The following is a 15,778-nucleotide window of genomic DNA, read 5'->3' on the forward strand; positions in this document are numbered from 1 at the left end:
TTATATAGTTTTTATACAAGTAATACCGAGCTCTATATAAGTAACTTGAGACCAGATACTTCGATTGTGTTGATGAAGCGTTGGTTTTGTGTGAATTTCTTAGCAAAATCTATAGTATTTTGAAAATAAGAAGTTATTAGCACTTCAAAAATCTCATTTTGTACTCCAAATTTTTTATAATTAGAAAGAAAAATACAATTGTGAGGAGTGTATGATGAGATTTTTGGAGTGCTAATAATAGTTCCCTTTAAAATAACCTTTTAGAGTTTGTGTTTGATGAGATTTGTAGGCCACCTTCAAAAGAGTCAAAATAAAGTGCATTGGCTCGTTGAAGTCGTCTTTAGTGTTTTTTTTTTCTTAGTTTTGTGTTTTAGGCTTCGTTTGGCAGTTCGAACTATACTAACTATTTCAGTTCGATGTGATAAATAGCCATCAGATAGTGCCAACTAAATTAGTCTGACGTTTGGTGTGATAGGAGCATATTTAGGCGACTTACTTAGCTTGTTTTCGTGCATTTATATTGTTAATTCATAGTTGTTTTTGGCGTTTAAGCCATTTTCGTGTGTTTTTAGGATCATGTGGCTAAGGAAGCAAAAAGATGCATTTTGGAGCATTTTGGAGCAAAATTGGACTTGGAAGGGATAACTTATACTTGGAGCAAAAGGAATGGACGAAATTGAAGAGTTGATGTCACAAGGATTCCTACTTGAAGTAGCCACACACCTTCCACATTTCAGCCACATGCACTTGTTCCTCCATCATTGCACCAACAACAACCTTGCCATGCACTCCCTTTAATTAATTCAATCTAGCTGTCATTCACATGCATTTCATTCATCATTTCTACCCCCACATGTCCCTTTAATCATTCAAACATGCACTCCCTTTAATCACATGCATAAATCAGCCACATGCATCTCCCATCACCATATCAGATTTCCATCATATTCACATGCATTCCATCCTTTAAAACATTGCACATGCACTCCCTTTAATTAATTAAGCCACATGCACTCCCATCCATTTCATCATTGCAGCCAACACATGCTTTCACATGCATTTTCAGATTGTCCCCTTGCACATGCAGCCACATATTCATTGCACATGCAATTCCAACCCACATGCATCCTTTAATCATTCAAACATGCAGCCACATTCCCTCCTAGCTGTCATGTTCCCCCCATTTCACCTATAAATAAGCATCCATTGCATTCATTCTCATTCATTCTTCCACATTTCAGAAAATCATCCATTCACACCAAGAAACATCCCCTTGGCCGTGAGTTTCCCTACAAATCCAAACACCACTCCTCTTCCATTTCCATCACTCCCCAAACCATTCACACCATCAAACTATCCTTAGACCTTGTGCTACAATAAAGAGGAAGAGAAGAGGGCCTAAACGTTCATACAATTCAAGTTTGAGTTGTTGGAATGTTTAGGTGTTTCTTTGATTTCAATGTTTAAATTCAATTCTCTTTGTTTTGTATGTTTGAGGAATGGAAGAAAAGAGTGCTTAAACGTTCATACAATTCAAGTTTGAGTTGTTGGAATGTTTAGGTGTTTCTTTGATTTCAATGTTATGAAGAACTAAACCCCCCTTAGCTAGGGGGTGATTCGAAATATATGTTTATACTTGCATTTTGATTTGATTACTTCTAATTACGTTTCATAAGTTGTGAATTCAATTTGTTTAACTGTTTTATTGATAACCTATTTATGTATGTTTATTGAGAGTGCACGCTTAATTTTCATGCATGAATATGACGCTAGAATATAAGTGAGTTTCACCTAATAGTTATGAACTTATATTCACAAGTAGTGGAGGTTGCTTATAAACAATAGCGTTAAATAAATTCTTGGCATAAGTTTCATGCAATCATAGTAACGAATGCCTCGTCAACACTTATAGTTTTCAAAGAACTTAATGATTCTTGCTTGTATCTCTATTATGCAATTCATGTAGGGAACTTGTGGGGAATGCTTTGGGTTGTCGTATGCAATCATCCAATTCATTAACTTAAGGAAAACTTGACGGTTAATTTAAGCGGACCTAATTAACCCGGGGTGTTGAGAATTCATGGTTTATTGAAATGCAATTGGAAATCGTTTTATTATGCAAGTGTAACATGTGTGGAGATGAACCCCTTGGCTAGCATCCATTCATCCATACTTTCATCATATTCATTTTTACAATCTGTTCTAATTTTACAAAGTTTTAAGTTTTGTTTTCAAATTCGTCAAAACCTCAATCCCCCTTTACTTTAGTGTCCAATTTAGTTAGAAATCAATTTAGTTTGTGTTTTTAAGAGTATTGAGTCAAGTTACAACTTAATTTCGTCCAAAGTAATCAAGGTGCTCAAAACTGCCCAGATTGTGTTTTTAAGGCAGTTTTGAGTGTTTTGGTGCTGTTTTGAGTCTTTTGGTTTGTTTAGTGCTTTAAGTGTTTAGTTTTACATTCTTTGAGTCTAGTTTAGTGTTTTATATTGTGTTTTTACGTTTTTGAGTCAAATCCAAGTGATTAACAATCCCTCCTAATCCCCGGTCCAGAATGATCCCTACTTACATACTTACTACAATTGATAAAAAGAGGGTTTAATTTGTGTGCGTATAAATCTCGCATCATGGTGCAGTATTGGACTAATAACCATATTATTTAAACTCTATTTAGTACTATACCGGATAAGAGGAATTCAAAATATTATTACTTTTAAGATAAAAATTGGTGATTAATGGAAACAAAAAAATAAATAAATAAAAAAAAGGAAATTTTTTTTACAGCCAATAAAATTCACAACCAAATGGATACAAAACAAGAACAAAATCTTGTTTGTCATTTTGAACTTTGATGTTGCCTTCCCCAGATCTCTTCGCTACACTAGAGGAGACGAGGAGAACAGAGTCGGCCAGAGGAGACGGGGACAACATAGTTGGCGAGAGAAGGAGGTGGAGAGAACGGCAACGACAAGGGAAAGCGAGAGAGAAGGAGAGGGACCCAACTAATTATACACCTCCTTTTAACAGATTTATTAAGAGGGTGTATGTCGTATAAAATAAGTGAAACAGACTAAATTAGCCTGGTTCAATTTAATACTAGAGGGCTCCAAACACCCGACCTTGTATTAATAATCCTATCCGATGTTATATATGGTGTACCAAACGAGGCCAGTGTCTGAGGCATAATAAGATGTATTGACTTTTTATAATAGATATGTATAGACTTTTTTTTTTTTAATTTATTTATTTTTGAGCTTTGACAAGAGAAAAATCATGTTGTCTAGATATTTTTGTGTACCCCGCCCTGAACTTGTATTGGCCTATGGTTAGATTATGAATAAATTTCCACAAGATAAAATAGTGACCATGTTCATCATCATTGGTAAGGTAAGGAGTATTGGGAAATTGGTTCAAAATACCCTAAAAGAGTCCCTTCTGAAAATATACTCATCTCATCTGGGTTTTTATTTTTTATTTTTTATAAATAAATGATATTATCTATATTAAGGGGTACATGAGTGAGTTAAGCCTTATAATAGCTAACAATAATGTGATTCAAATTCGTCCTTAGCGAGAATCAAATGTAAGATCTCTCACTTACATGTGAAAAGAAATATCACTAGACCGTAGTACTAAATAACATCTCATCTAGTCTTGTTTGACGGAATTTCTCTCTACTTAAATAAATGTGTAAATTACACAAAACTACCTCAATTATGTGTCGAACTAGAATCTCATATCTCATACTTTAAACATTGTAATGTCAGATCTTTATTAAATTTTCTGTCAATTTGGCTGTTAAATGATGATGAGGTAGGATTGGGGCCTACTCATTTGCTAATGGGAATAAAAATTAAGGATCAGGATCCTTGCCGGATCCCTTTTGTGGGGATTCCGGGGATCAAGTAGTCATGTTTGTTTATTGTAAATCGTGCGGTCAGTTTTCGTTAAGTACGATTTATATTTAATTTTAAATTTTAAATTTTAAATGATTTCTGACCACACGATATACGATGAATGGACATAATTACTTGATTCCCGGATCCCTAAAAATGATCCGATGAGGATCTGATCCAAAAATTAGCAATCAAAATTAATTAAAAGAATCTCTCACCATTTCTCCCTGTTGCTGGATTCTGCAAGGAAGAAGGCCGGAAAATTCTGGCTCCGTTCAACACTCAAATCTCCACCAAAACATACAAAAATTTATATCAAAACGTGTATCAGAGAACAAGCAATATAAGTGTACCCTTCTTAGGCTAAGTCGTGGCCAAAGAATGGCCTAAGAACGGCCTGGAAGGTTGTGGGTTTTGCCGAAAAAACTGGGGAGAGTGTACCCCACGTTTCGAGTCAGAGAGATCTGCTCTCGATTGGGCGTCATAACGTCGTTAAGACGGAAAGCGTCGGGTTTTTCTTGAAATCCACGCAGGCAAGCTGCAACTCAGACGCGAATCTCGGGTTGTAATTCGGGTCGGACTACGCCGACTTGCTGTAGTTATAGATCGAAGAGCTGAACTCGCTGCAGTGGGATAACCCGATGGTGTGAGCCCAACTGAGGGCGACCATTTCCTGGACGGAGGAACTCCTGGACCCGAAGGCATTGATGAGTTAGGAGATGGACATGACGGGGCGGGGGAGGGTGCCTTCAACGACTGAGGCTTTGGAGGAGCGGCTGTCGTGGCGACCAAGGGGGACGTTGTTGAATGGGCCGCCCACCATGGTTACGAGATCGCGAGTGGCGACGGCGAGGAAGTCGGCGCAGCAAACGGTATTCGGAGTAGTTATTTGTTATAAGTATGTTTTTTTTATTTGATTTTTTTCTGTGTGTGTGTCAGAGAAATATATTTGATTTTTTTTTATGACTGTTGATTTGTTTTAAGTATGTTGGAAGTTAAGGATTGTGATAGGGCGGTGGGAGAAAAACGTGGAAAAGAGAGTGAAGTCGGAGAAAAAAAAATATAGAAATTAACTGGCTGTGGGATCATAATTTTTTAACGATAAGGACGAATACCTTAGAAGTTTGGTCATGGATTCAACAGTTTTTACAGTAGAGTTGCACAGACAGATCAATGATGTCATCATCATCCTGTTCCGGAGCAATGAGTGAAGTTTGATGACTTCGTTGAGATTGGCCATGCTTATTTTGTAAGATACAGAAACTTGATAAGGAATCAACCAGTTTTCCTATATTGTTGAAATATTACAATCCAAAGATTGGTGTGCCATTTAAATAATCCAGTTGCTGAGAAAATGCAATATTTGCCTCTAGACATACTCTATCATTCTTCCATTAAAAATTCTATCAAATAGGAAAGATATGGACACTTCAATAATACGGACAACAAACACTTATGGTTCTGAAATCAGAATTACATTATTTTTTTAGGAAAATTAATGAAAATGATTTCAAAATTTTGAGTTTTAACGAAAACAAAAATATGTTGTAAGTGAATTGTACCAGGATTGACTTTTTAGAATAAAAATATTATTTTTCGTTATAATAAACAGTACCGAAAACTTTTCGTTAAAATTTCTTATTTTTTATTGTTGTCGTCCAACTCAGGGCTAGATTTTGTGTTGATCATGGTTGCCATGTGTCAAACAAGGCTAGATTCGAGGTTTTGTCAAACCAGCCTTGAAAATCTAACAATATTAACACTATGTTGAAGGAATAAATAAAAAATTGTGTCCAATCAAGGCTAGAAAATGAATGACTCGTTAACAAAACTCATCCATTTAAATCACCTTCCCCGCATCCAACAAAAAAAAAATATTGAATCCAGAAGGAATTATTGACTATTAATGACTGATCCAGCTCCTCTACCAGATCTGGAACGTTGTTAGAAATATTGTTAGACATTTTGGGGTGTTTGTTTCCCCTCACCAAAGTTCACTGGACTAGACTGGACTAAAGATTAATCCAGTTCCATGTTTGTTTCTTGGGTGGACTAGTTTTAATGGGATTAGTTAGGACTCGCTTTCACTAACAACCTCACTAGCCGTTCTTAGCGTGTCCCCTCGAAAACCATCGGACTAGCTAAGAACTTCTTCGTATTGCTCGAATCACCTCCCCGATGTCGATTTTGGCGGCACAAGCTTCGGGCGCGGCTTTATCTTCGATGATGAACTCGTCGACTTCTTCATCTCCGACGATGACCTCGTCAACTGGGTCATCTCAGCCATCTTCTTCTCCTTCGTTGCTTTGCTATTGCCATGGTTGTGGCTTTGAAGCTATTGATTTTGGCTTTGCCTTCGGCTTGCCTCCTCATTGACTGGGTCATCTCCACCATGACTGCTTAGCAATCTTAGTAAATCGATTTTTGTTCTGGGTTTTGAGTTTTTTTTTCTTCTGGTTTCTGGGTTTTTTTTTTTTTTTTTTTTTTCTCTGGGATTTGCAGGTTTAATTGGTTACTAGAAGGCTTGCCTTTCTTTTTGGAATCTCTGAAGGTTTGGCAAATGGTTAACCAACAGTTTCTCTTAATTAAACAAGAAAAGTAAGAGATTGATGCATAATTTGATAGAAAGAAAATGATGGAGAAGAGAAACGAGAAAGGGTAAAGGAAGGAAGGGGAAAGAAAATTTGCTTGGGTCCATTCATTTCCAGACTTCACTGCCCTTTAATTATTAATTTTTGTTTAATTTTGAAGCCAAAAGTGAATTAAAAATGGCAAAAAAAATATAGTCTGTGACTTAGTCTGACACTGCACCAAATGTTTCACTAAGCTAATTCAGCTTAGTCTAGTCTAAGCCAGTCCAGCTTAGTCCCTGAAGCTAGTCCAGTTCGAGACAGTCCGTTGCAACAAACGCACCCTTAGGTATCGTTTGGTATGCAGACGGGACGGGACGGAACGGAATGGGACGGGACGGGACGGGACAGGACGGAACGGAACGGAGCGAGATCAAAGATGCCCTCGGATGGAAACAAGGAGGAAGAAGAAGGAGACAGAGATGTTATAATTTTGTGTTCCATGGATGTGGAACGAGTCGTTCCAGCGGGGTGAGGTGGAACGAAAATTCACCCAAAACTCGTCCCGTGGAACAGCTCGTTCCACCCGTTTTAGGCTCACCAAACGTGGGACGAAACGCCTTGTCCCACTCTGTTCCGTCTCATCCCACGTACCAAACGGTACCTTAGTGATTTAGTTGAGTCTGTTGAGTTTCTTATTTTCTACGAAAAGCTCCTTTGAGCTATGTACGGTTGGATCACAGTATAATAATCAAGCAAAGTCTAATACAAACAATCTATCTATTCCTCACTCTCTTCTTTCTCTAGTTTCTTGTTTGTTTTGCACTTATGGATGTCTTCATTTTATTGTATTCCTGAGTTCTATTATCAGGGATTTGTTTCATGCATGTTTGATCTCCTTGTTGTCTCATGAAAATGAAGAATATTAACCCCTACCATCAATGTACCTAAAATTTTATGCGTTACTAATCCCGCGCGTCCAACCCAAAATACTAAATGAGAATGTTTATACTTAATATCCACCATCAATATACCTTAAAATTGTATATGCCCTCCAATCCAAACCACTAAATGAGAATGTTTAATATACATAGAGGAAATTGTAACTTTAATTCAATTGGAGCAATGGTTCCTTAACTAAAAATCCATGACTATTGGTCCCTTAATTCATCAAAACATGCAGTTATGGTCATTTTCATCAACTCCGTTGGAACTTCCATCAAAATGAGTCACGTGCCACGCACCTGAGGCTAAATCAAGGGGCAAATATGGAAAACCAAATGAAAAAAAATTGTAGCAATGGTCTTCAACTTTAACCCAATTAAAGAAATGGTCTTTCAACTTTGACTCAATTGGAGAAATAGTCCCTCAACATTAACCCAATTATGGCAATGGTCCTTCTAACATGAGTCAATTTGACGAAACTCTGATGGAGTTGACAAAGGACCATAACTGCACATTCTAACGAGTTAAGGGACTAATGGTCAGGAAATTTTAGTTGAAGGACCATTGGTTCAATTGGGTTGAAATTGAGGGACCATTGCTATAATTTTCTCATATACTTAATATCTACGATAAATATACCTTAAATTTTAGTTAAACGAAAATGCGATAGCTAGTTAACTTGTTTAATAACTTAATATCATCACGCTTTTATTCTTTCTCTGATGACTCTGATGTCTAAATCATTACACACAATTTAATAAATCATACGAGGTGGATGACAAATTTGATACCAAATTAGGTTGTCCATTAATAGCTTAGCCAAACCCCCCTCCCCTTAGTGTAAAAATATTGATGTACTAAAAAAATCATATGAGATAGCTAAGGATCCATAAAAGTCCTTTCGGATTTCATTCATCTACATATTGTTGTAAAATTTCTTCTTGTGTTGCACAATCATTCATGCATGATGTGATGAGGGTGAGGTGGATGAAGGTTCCCTTGGCGGATGTGTTGTTGGAGGAGCATATTCGAATCCGAAATCATCTTCGCCATATGAGTTGCGAACTGGAGGTGGTTGAGTAGGAGGATGTGTCCTTGGAGGAGTTTAATCCACATTCAACTCATCAACATCTAGTGCATTGTTCTGTTGGCCAGCAGTTGTATATCCTTCCACTCCCGCAAGGCGAATTCCTTTCGAAAGAAAATATATTTAGTTAAGTAATTAAATGTAGAGCCGAAAATAAGACGAAGGGTGATTTTTGCACTTTCAGTTTCTCTTTTCCTGCATCTACACTTCTCTATTTTATTTTGGAAACTGCTATTAGCATTTCAAAAATTTCATAATACACTCCTTACAAGTGTATTTTTCTTTCTAATTATAGAAAGTTTGGAGTACAAAATGAGATTTTTGGAGTGCTAATAACAATTCTCTTTATTTTTAGTCTTCGTATATTAAATAAATTAAAGAAAAATCAAATGATTCATCATAGACAAAGGAAGGAGGGCATAATTAAAGAAAAAAGGGGAGTGAGAAACTATCGCTATATACATACATATACATGTTATATACATGCTCACGAAGATAAAATAGCTAAATATATTATGACTTTCTTACCTTCAACATTGTTGTGATGAAAGAACAAGAGAACAAGAAAGACAAATGTGCAAAATGTTTTCTTAGCGCTTGAATTTCTCATGTCAGCCTCAGCTTGCCCCACACCAAATCTTAGATCTGTTGATCGAATTGAGATGGATATATATGGTACAGGAAGTAGAGTGACGAAGAAGAAATTTTTTTTGGTCATATATAACACAGGCATATGCATGCTTGGATGCACCCAACTACAACGTACATGGGAACCATGCATAACCACTATCTTTTATTTCCATTAATTTCTTGTTTCATTTTCATGGAACTATCATTGAATCCATTTGAATGGAGGATATCTAAGAGTAATTAGAGTTGAAGAATATATTTTCAAGAGTAATTAGGTTTGAAGAATATAAAAACTGAAAATATGACTTCAGATTCTCACATTCAATTTTTTTTCATATAAAACTTGACATAATTTTTTTACTCAAAGAAAATTTATTGACTACGATCCACATTAGCAAATTCATTAAATACATATTACTTTACATGTTTTACACTTTTTAAATGCCTAAACTACTCTTATTGCATACTTGATGTATGCAATTAATAATATGCAGATTGTAAAGGAGAGTTAATGATTTTTTCAAAAAGAAAAAAGAAAGACATTAATGTCATAAATTCATTTCATAATAATATCAAATATGAGAACTGTTCACTTAATTCTATAAATCTGGCATATCGTTCATAAGTTGAAGCAAAAACGTTAATGGAATACATGAAATGATCAATTTATACACTACTAGAAGATATCATTTTGCCGACAAATTCTAAGCCGACAAAGTAAAATTTTATCGCCACAAAACACCTTCCCCGACGAAAATTTTAATTTGTAGGCTCATAGTCATTGAATTTGTGCCGACAATATTTTTGTTGGTGAAAAATATTTATACTGACAAATAAAATGACACTCGGGAAAGCATGCAAGTTTGTCGTCTCTGACAATTAGAAGATGGGCGCAGACTAATTTATTCTCGCGCCTTTTGTTTTTTGGTCTTTTTGATTCACCCGCTTCTTTTTTTATTGAAAAATTCCCCCTTAAAAATCATTGTATTTGCATTGAACCCTAATCTTAACTGTCGATAGCCCACCTGCTTCTCTTTGAAATCGTAACTCTCTCCTCTCCGATCTATCTGCTCGTCATCACTCCATATGCTTGATATCGCCGTCACTCCATGTGCTCGACATCACCGTTGATTCATCTACTCGCGTCACCGTCGAAGTGCCTGACCATTCTAGCTTCGAAATATCTAATGCAGGGTGCTTCTCTGCATTTCGTTCTCTAAAACTTTGGGTAAGTTCTCAATCTCTATCTACCCTATTCTTTCCCCATAGCTTTTTGTTTAGTTTCAATTTTATGGTGCTTTTCTTAGATTTGTTCTACCACTGTAATTTTGAGGGATTTTAGGTAATGAATTTGGTTGAGAATCTAAGTTAGGTTTGTAATTTCTTTATGAGCTGCCCAGGTTTGAGGATGATTAATCCACTTTTTGAATTTTAATTACTTTTAACTTTTATTTCTAAGAAACTGCAATCAAAATGCAGTTATGGTTTTATAGTCATAATCGATTTTGAGTCTTTGCACCACATCAATCAATTCCTATTTTAATCAATTGAAATTAGGGTCATGTTACTAATGAAATTGTCGGGTTAAGGTTATATGATATTTACTTATAGGATTTGTGATTTTGTTTTTTAATCTTTTTCATTTTTTGTCTATTATGAATTCCTAAACGAGAACACCAATTTTGGAATGCTTATGTGGCATTAAGTTATCTTCTATGTTCATTTTATATAAATTTTCTTCTGATTTATGCGTGTTATTTAGATTATTGATCAAATCAAATAAGTAGGAGGCTAGGAGCTCAAATAAGTGAGTTAAAAAAAAAAAAAAAATTCTGATATTGTCCAGAACACTATGAGCAAGGAACTTTCTGCATGTAGGTTTGATTGTGATGATAATATATTTTTATATTTTGTTTTCCTCTGCCTTGTGTTTATCCTAAATACATTGATGACATCCTTTGCATTTTCTTGCATGTCGGAGTAGTTTGATTATGTCTAATGCTATATGTAACAGCTTGTCCCGAGAATTTTAAAAACGTACGCGTGAAAAGACAGTTTTGCCCCTAGTTCGATTTCTTTACGTTTCGTGTCATGTTTTGGGTTTTGTTGGCATGTTTTGAGCCACACACATACTCCCACACTCCACACCCCTTTTTGTCCCTTTCCCTGTGTTTGTCCCGAGCCCCCATTCCCTTCCCATTTTCTTTGAAACGTACGGACACACCCACACACCCATCAAACCTCCACAGATCGAAGAATTCAAGCACATATTCAGACTCGTGAGGCTTGTAGGAGTCCAACCATACCCATTTCAGGTAAGAATACCTTTGTTTTCACGTCGAAACCACGATGCCCGATTTTGGTACTGTTCATGCACACGTGATTTCTCACGTTTTAGGGAATTTCAAGCTTGTAGGAAGCTTGGTGAGGTCCCTAGGAGGCTCGAGGTGGTTCGTTTGAAGGTTTTGGACGTCGGGATCACGAGTTTCGAGGTTGGCCGGAGTTGGGGTGATTTTGCAGGTGAGATTTCGTGGATTTTAGCCCTTGAAAGTGGTATGATTGTGTTCCTCTTGTTGTAAGCTTCATTTTGGTACCAATTTTGTGAAATTTGGTTGAAAAACGAAGAAGATAGGACGATTTGAAAAATTCCCAGTTTTCCGGCGCCGTCGCTTGCCGGAGAAGATGACGGAATATTCCGTCAAATCAGATGGAATATTCCTGACGTCGTTGACGGAATCTGTTAGGGATAACGGAATATTCCTGACGGCGTAAACTGACGCCTTCAGCGTGCCAGGCACGTGCCTGCGCGTGGCCGGCGCGTGTGGCCGTGCCTTGGCCGGCGCGTGGGGACGCGTGCGACAGTGAAAAATTATTTTAAAAATATGGGGATGTTCCTGAGGTTGAGTAGATCACGTTGGTGTATTCATACACCCCATTTGAGCATTGTATGAGAAGTTATTTCTAAAGGTTGGTTATGTGCTTTAACATTAACGTTTTTGTAGTTGTTTCGCATATAGGTGATACTTATCCCGAGGACGAGCATGGTCACTCGAGGCAGGGGGGCTACGACCCTTCCACATACCAGTGAGTGGGCTTTTGGTTTTCCGTATATACCTATATACTTATATTTTCCCAGAAATTGATTTGAATGGTTATTTGTCATATGCCATGCATTATATTACCGTTGTTTATGCATCGTTAGTTGCATTATTAGTTGTTTATATATATATATATATATATATATATATGCATATTTGGTGCTGCGGACGCACATGTAAGTGTTATTCATGTTTACATTCAGTAGTGATTTGAGATGCTTAGAGAGCTCATAACCTGCACCCCCGGTGTTAGTGCTCTCGCCCAGAGTAGGGCACAGTCCTTCACGTGATGTTCACCCCCCGCACCACACGCTCAGCTTGGATCCAAGTTAAGTGTACAATCCTGTCGTACAGACCACTTTAGGTAGTTCCGACTTGTAAGTGACCCGCGATTATTCACCCAGCCTTCACGTGATCGTAGCACTTGAGCGTATATATATGTTACACACAGGCCTGTCGTACAGACCACTTTAGGTGGTTCCGACTCGTGTGCAGGTCCAGTTAGTGAGATTGAGATTTATGCTCAAGATTCAGCCGTACAGGTCACGTTAGGTGACTCCGGTTGCCAGATTATATGTTATTGATATGATTTATACCTGAGCACTTGCATTCCATTTTGAGGTTTTGGCATGGCATATTCTTGAGTATGATTGGTATATATATGTATATCTATTTTCTGGGAAGTATACAGGTTTTACGGCGAGGGGTTAGAACTTATTTGTTAAATGGTTTTCGAAAAGCTTTGTTTTTGCCCACTCACGCTTTTGTTTTGCGCCCCTCCAGGTTCTAGTTGACTAGCAGGTTTGGTGGTTTCCCAGAGGACTTTCCAGGCATTTCTGACAGACAATCACCAGCGTAGGGCCAAATTCGGGTGTACTGTTGTCGCATCATTTTCTTTTGGACTGTTTAGGCTTTATGCTCTGGAATTAGCGTCGTACTTACATTGCACTTGTTATTACTTTATGTAAAACCATTTTTTATTTATTCGTATTACTATTTCCATTTTTATTTTATTAGCTTCCGCACTGTGCACATGGCTACGTCACTTTCACGTGACGGCCAGCATGCCCTGATCTCGATCGGGGTGTGTCAGTTTGGTGCGACGGTGAAAAATTATTTTAAAAATATGGGGATGTTCCTGAAGTTGAATAGATCACGCTGGTGTATTCATACACCCCATTTGAGCATTGTATGAGAAGTTATTTCTAAAGGTTGGTTATGTGCTTTAAAATTAACGTTTTTGTAGTTATTTCGCATATAGGTGATACCTATCCCGAGGACAAGCGTGGTCACTCGAGGTAGGGGGGCTACGACCTTTCCACATACCAGTGAGTGGACTTTTGGTTTTTCGTATATACCTATATACTTATATTTTTCCAGAAATTGATTTGAATGGTTATTTGTCATATGCCATGCATTATATTACCGTTGTTTATGCATCGTTAGTTGCATTATTAGTTGTTTATATATATATATATATATATATATATATATATATGCATATTTGGTGTTGCGGACGCACAGGTAAGTGTTATTCATATTTACATTCAGTAGTGATTTGAGATGCTTAGAGAGCTCATAACTTGCACCTCCGGTGTTAGTGCTCCCGCCCAGAGTAGGGCATAGTCCTTCACGTGATGTTCACCCCCCGCACCACACGCTCAGCTTGGATCCAAGTTAAGTGCACAGTCTTGTCGTACAGACCACTTTAGGTGGTTCCGACTCGTACGTGACCCGTGATTATTCGCCCAGCCTTCACGTAATCGTAGCACCTGAGCGTATATGTATGTTACACCCAGGCCTGTCGTACAGACCACTTTAGGTGGTTCCGACTCGTGTGCAGATCCAGTTAGTGAGATTGAGATTTGAGCTCGAGATTCAGCCGTACAAGTCACATTAGGTGACTCTGGCTGCCAGATTATATGTTATTGATATGATTTATACTTAAGCACTTGCATTCCATTTTGAGGTTTTGACATGGCATATTCTTGAGCATGATTGGTATATATATGTATATTTATTTTCTGGGAAGTATACAGGTTTTACGGCCAGGGGTTAGAACTTATTTGTTAAATGGTTTTCGAAAAGCTTTGTTTTTGCCCACTCACGCTTTTGTTTTGCGCCCCTCCAGGTTCTAGTTGACTAGCAGGTTTGGTGGTTTCCCAGAGGACTTTCCAGGCATTTCTGACAAACGATCACCAGCGTAGGGTCACCTTCGGGTGTACTGTTGTCGCATCATTTTCTTTTGGACTGTTTAGGCTTTATGCTCTGGAATTAGCGTCGCACTTACATTCACTTGTTATTACTTTATGTAAAACCAGTTTTTATTTATTTGTATTACTATTTTCATTTTTATTTTATTAGCTTCCGCACTGTGCACATGGCTACGTCATTTCCACGTGACGGCCAGCATGCCCTGATCTCGATCGGGGTGTGTCAGTTTGGTATTAGAGCCTAGGTTTGGCAGTCCTGTGCTTTTGTGAGTATTCTAATGGTTTTGGTGTCTTCTGTCAGAATTATGCCGCCTCGTCGGGAACCACGTCGCTCTGCTGAGCCTAGTTTCCCCAATATTGCTCAGTTGGGGGAAGCTATTGCTATAGCTATTCAGTCGGCGATCAGCCCTACCAAGAGGACTCATCTGGAGACTATGTATAATTTGAAATTGGACAAGTTCAAAGGTAATGAGGGTCATGAGGGTGCAGAGCGATGGTTAGAGCATATTGAGAAGACTTTTCGTGTTTTGCACAGTCAGGGGAATCTACCAGTGGAGAAGTGGGTTGAGACGATATCATGGTTTCTGGGTAAGGAGTCTGCAGCCTGGTGGGAGCAGGAACTCCGTCGTTTGACTCCAGCTGAGAGAACTGATTGGGATGTTTTCGAAGAGTTGTTCAGGAGAAGGTTTGTGCCTCCTGAGTACATTGATCGTAAGAAGCAGGAGTTCACTAAGCTGAGACAGGGGAAGATGATGGCGAATGAGTACTATCGGAGGTTCACTGATCTGTCTCGCTACCATCCAGATGTTGCGGGTAATCCGGCGGAGATGCTTCGTCGTTTCCGCTTAGGTACTAAGAAGAAGTGGCATTCGATGGCGACCACCATCCACTGTGATACCTACCAGGACTTCTATGAGATTTTGTTGAGGATTGAGGATTCAGAGAACATGTCGAGCAAGAGTGAGGAGGAAGAGAAGGATGGTAATCAGAAGAAAGATGATAAGGGTAAAGGTCAAGCGTCGCTCGGGCCTCGTAGTACACAGAACTTCAAGAGGGGTGGCACTAGTTCTAGCTCTTCTAGCGGTGGTTTTAGTGCCACTGGTCAGGGACATGGAGGTAGGTTTGCTGGTGGTGCTAGAGGGCAGAGACAGGGTGATGATGGTAGAGGCAGGGCCCCAGTTTGCCGTAGGTGTAATAACCGGGATTTTGGTGAATGTAGGCGTGGTAGCAGTGGTTGTTTTACGTGTGGGCAGATGGGATATCGGGCTACAAATTGTCCCCAGAGTCAGCAGCAGAAGCCGCAGCAGACTTTCTTGCCGCCACCTGCACCGATTCAGCAGAT

Source organism: Pyrus communis, chromosome 10, assembly GCF_041283825.1.
Source record: "Pyrus communis isolate YQ-2024b chromosome 10, ASM4128382v1, whole genome shotgun sequence".
In the NCBI taxonomy this organism is placed as follows: Eukaryota; Viridiplantae; Streptophyta; class Magnoliopsida; order Rosales; family Rosaceae; genus Pyrus; species Pyrus communis.